The sequence below is a fragment of the Bombus huntii genome, unplaced genomic scaffold (genome assembly GCF_024542735.1).
Source record: "Bombus huntii isolate Logan2020A unplaced genomic scaffold, iyBomHunt1.1 ctg00000101.1, whole genome shotgun sequence".
Taxonomy (NCBI): domain Eukaryota; kingdom Metazoa; phylum Arthropoda; class Insecta; order Hymenoptera; family Apidae; genus Bombus; species Bombus huntii.
Window position 1 is genome coordinate 45815 of NW_026099355.1, and position 4672 is coordinate 50486.

The following is a 4672-nucleotide window of genomic DNA, read 5'->3' on the forward strand; positions in this document are numbered from 1 at the left end:
GGACCGAACACTCTTTTTCGATTAATTCGTTAAAAAGCGTTATAACGTACGAATATTTTTCAAGAAATCGTTATAACTCGATAAAATACGTCGGGATTAAGCGTTTATATCGTCGGCAGACGGATATAAAAACGTTTGGACCGACACGACCGGTCGTTGGAACATAGAAAAATTCCGAGCCGGTACGTTGGGACTTAGAAAAATTCCGAGGGCGAAAAAGTTTTTTCGAGTTTATTCGTTAAAAAGCGTTACAAGGTATGAATTTTTTTGCATAAATCGACGTAACTCGACGAAATACGTCGGGATTAATGGTTTATTTCCGTCCGAGAACGATTTTTAAAAACGGACCTATGCGGCCGGTCGTTCGTACTTAGAAAATTTTCGGACCGAACACTCTTTTTCGATTAATTCGTTAAAAAGCGTTATAACGTACGAATATTTTTCAAGAAATCGTTATAACTCGATAAAATACGTCGGGATTAAGCGTTTATATCGTCGGCAGACGGATATAAAAACGTTTGGACCGACACGACCGGTCGTTGGAACATAGAAAAATTCCGAGCCGGTACGTTGGGACTTAGAAAAATTCCGAGGGCGAAAAAGTTTTTTCGAGTTTATTCGTTAAAAAGCGTTACAAGGTATGAATTTTTTTGCATAAATCGACGTAACTCGACGAAATACGTCGGGATTAATGGTTTATTTCCGTCCGAGAACGATTTTTAAAAACGGACCTATGCGGCCGGTCGTTCGTACTTAGAAAATTTTCGGACCGAACACTCTTTTTCGATTAATTCGTTAAAAAGCGTTATAACGTACGAATATTTTTCAAGAAATCGTTATAACTCGATAAAATACGTCGGGATTAAGCGTTTATATCGTCGGCAGACGGATATAAAAACGTTTGGACCGACACGACCGGTCGTTGGAACATAGAAAAATTCCGAGCCGGTACGTTGGGACTTAGAAAAATTCCGAGGGCGAAAAAGTTTTTTCGAGTTTATTCGTTAAAAAGCGTTACAAGGTATAAATTTTTTTACGGGAATCGTTCTATCTCTATTAAATACGTCGGGATTAAACATTTTTATCGATTTTTTCAAAAAATTAGCGTTCGTCGAACTGACACGACTGGGATATTTTTCTAATTTTTTCGTTAATTAACGTTACAAGGTATATATTTTTTTGCATATTTCTACTTATTTTAACGTATTGTAATTGATTATAAACTTATTTTTTGTCCGTATTCGATAAAAGAGTATGTTTACTGATGCAATTTTTCGGTGAAAAAAAAAATTAATTTTTTGGTAAAAATGCATTTCTATTATGTTAATAAAACGTCTGGTAATGTATTTCGATGGTTGGATATTGGCTTTGTATAGTAGTGATCGAGCGTTCGCGAGACTAAGTTCCAGCGTCCCTTCCGAACGGTACGTTGCTACGGAGGTTTTGCACCGTAAGCGCGCGGCCGCTAGCCCGGCCGGCGCCGGCCTTCCGGCTGGCGCTTTCGTATCTATAAGAGAGACGTCGAGCCGGACGGTTCGGTCGGAACAGCGTTGAGCGCGTGGCTATTCTACGGCCTCGGTTGAGAATTCAGTCACCGCTCCTCGAGTCTTAGTGTATTTTACGCTATTTCTCGACTGTTCCTCCGTTCTCGTTCTGGTTTTTTCTCTACACTGCTGCGCCGCGGGTCGCTGTCCTGGACGTAATGACCAAATATCGTGGCAAGGTTCCCCTGAGTCGGGAAGCTGGTGACCTGTGTGTACGTATTCTAACAAAAATTGTTAGATGCGTGTGTGCTTGTACTAACTGAGCATCGATTCATTCAAAAGAGTATAACCGTCTGCTTTCTATAAAAACTTCTGCTTTCGCAGAAGTATCCGATGAGGCGGTAGGAGCGTACTATCTTTGCGTAGTATGTCTTCTGCCGAAAATGTTCTACCGATTGAAAGAATATTCTTACGGTATGTCCAGCGCGACGCACTGGGATACGCGCTTGTTCGTTCAGCGTGAGGTGCGTATACGTGCTTTACCGCTAAGATATTCTAATAAGTCTTTTTACACGAAGACAGCATTATGGAAATGTTCCTTTAGAAGTACGATTCTAAACATTTTATATAAGACTATGAGAAAGAGAGAGAGAGAAGAGAGGAGGTGGAGTTGAGAATTACAAAGTGGCTGCGAGCGGCGTTCGAAGATTATTACTGAACTATGGGTGTATCTCGAACGTCGCTAGGAGATATATTTTATAGATATATCTATCTTAAGAACGAAAAGTCTCGTCGTACGGTGCTTACGTCCCACCTACGACACGAAGAGAACTTAAACGAAATTTATAAGAATTGTTATACGAATAAGATCCCTGGTTGATCCTGCCAGTAGTCATATGCTTGTCTCAAAGATTAAGCCATGCATGTCTCAGTACATGCCGCATTAAGGTGAAACCGCGAATGGCTCATTAAATCAGTTATGGTTTCTTAGATCATACCTACATTTACTTGGATAACTGTGGTAATTCTAGAGCTAATACATGCAAACAGATTCCGACCAGAGATGGTAGGAATGCTTTTATTAGATCAAAACCAATCGGTGGCGGATGGCTCGTCTGTCCGTCCATCGTTTGTTTTGGTGACTCTGAATAACTTTGTGCTGATCGCATGGTCATCTAGCACCGGCGACGCATCTTTCAAATGTCTGCCTTATCAACTGTCGATGGTAGGTTCTGCGCCTACCATGGTTGTAACGGGTAACGGGGAATCAGGGTTCGATTCCGGAGAGGGAGCCTGAGAAACAGCTACCACATCCAAGGAAGGCAGCAGGCGCGCAAATTACCCACTCCCGGCACGGGGAGGTAGTGACGAAAAATAACGATACGGGACTCATCCGAGGCCCCGTAATCGGAATGAGTACACTTTAAATCCTTTAACGAGGACCAATTGGAGGGCAAGTCTGGTGCCAGCAGCCGCGGTAATTCCAGCTCCAATAGCGTATATTAAAGTTGTTGCGGTTAAAAAGCTCGTAGTTGAATCTGTGTGTCACAGTGTCGGTTCACCGCTCGCGGTGTTTAACTGGCATTATGTGGTACGTCCTATCGGTGGGCTTAGCTCCTCGCGGGCGGTCCAACTAATATCCCATCGCGGTGCTCTTCACTGAGTGTCGAGGTGGGCCGATACGTTTACTTTGAACAAATTAGAGTGCTTAAAGCAGGCTACCTTCGCCTGAATACTGTGTGCATGGAATAATGGAATAGGACCTCGGTTCTATTTTGTTGGTTTTCGGAGCCCCGAGGTAATGATTAATAGGGACAGATGGGGGCATTCGTATTGCGACGTTAGAGGTGAAATTCTTGGATCGTCGCAAGACGGACAGAAGCGAAAGCATTTGCCAAAAATGTTTTCATTAATCAAGAACGAAAGTTAGAGGTTCGAAGGCGATCAGATACCGCCCTAGTTCTAACCATAAACGATGCCAGCCAGCGATCCGCCGAAGTTCCTCCGATGACTCGGCGGGCAGCTTCCGGGAAACCAAAGCTTTTGGGTTCCGGGGGAAGTATGGTTGCAAAGCTGAAACTTAAAGGAATTGACGGAAGGGCACCACCAGGAGTGGAGCCTGCGGCTTAATTTGACTCAACACGGGAAACCTCACCAGGCCCGGACACCGGAAGGATTGACAGATTGATAGCTCTTTCTTGATTCGGTGGGTGGTGGTGCATGGCCGTTCTTAGTTGGTGGAGCGATTTGTCTGGTTAATTCCGATAACGAACGAGACTCTAGCCTGCTAAATAGACGTAACTTATGGTATCTCGAAGGCCCCCGGCTTCGGTCGGTGGGTTTTTACTACCAACGTACAAACAAATCTTCTTAGAGGAACAGGCGGCTTCTAGCCGCACGAGATTGAGCAATAACAGGTCTGTGATGCCCTTAGATGTTCTGGGCCGCACGCGCGCTACACTGAAGGAATCAGCGTGTTTTCCCTGGCCGAAAGGCCCGGGTAACCCGCTGAACCTCCTTCGTGCTAGGGATTGGGGCTTGCAATTATTCCCCATGAACGAGGAATTCCCAGTAAGCGCGAGTCATAAGCTCGCGTTGATTACGTCCCTGCCCTTTGTACACACCGCCCGTCGCTACTACCGATTGAATGATTTAGTGAGGTCTTCGGACTGGTGCGCGGCCAATGTGATAAGCATTGCCGATGTTACCGGGAAGATGACCAAACTTGATCATTTAGAGGAAGTAAAAGTCGTAACAAGGTTTCCGTAGGTGAACCTGCGGAAGGATCATTAACGATACGATACCAAAAGAATTTGACTTGAACACATATAAAAACTATGAAATATATATCACAATGGTCGGTAAGGAGCCGTACTCCTCCTGTATCGACGAAAGTATATACGACGTATTAACAAGCTATATACTTTAACAAACGAAAACGCCAGGGAGCTTGGCAACCTCCGTTGGCACGAATAGAAATATTCTTAAGGAGGAGACGACCCTCCAGCTACGGAATTATACGAAGAGAAGGTGGCACTCTCTCTCGATCATCGGGATGAAGAGATATATATATACAAGTATAAAAACGAAATGCGAATGAAACTTATTCGAGGCGCCTGCGTGAGGTCGTAAACAGAAAGACCCGCCGTCTCCGAAATAAAACATATAACATATAATATATATATATA

At 43.9% G+C, this 4672-nt stretch overlaps 1 non-coding gene across 1 annotated transcript; it reads left to right on the forward strand.

Annotated features, from left to right (window-relative positions):
• Nucleotides 1-2353: 2353 nt before the first annotated feature.
• On the forward strand, nucleotides 2354-4276 carry LOC126876871 (small subunit ribosomal RNA). Its single transcript, XR_007694587.1, has one exon. It is a non-coding gene; the product is annotated as a small subunit ribosomal RNA (ribosomal RNA).
• The last annotated feature ends 396 nt before the right edge of the window (nucleotides 4277-4672 follow it).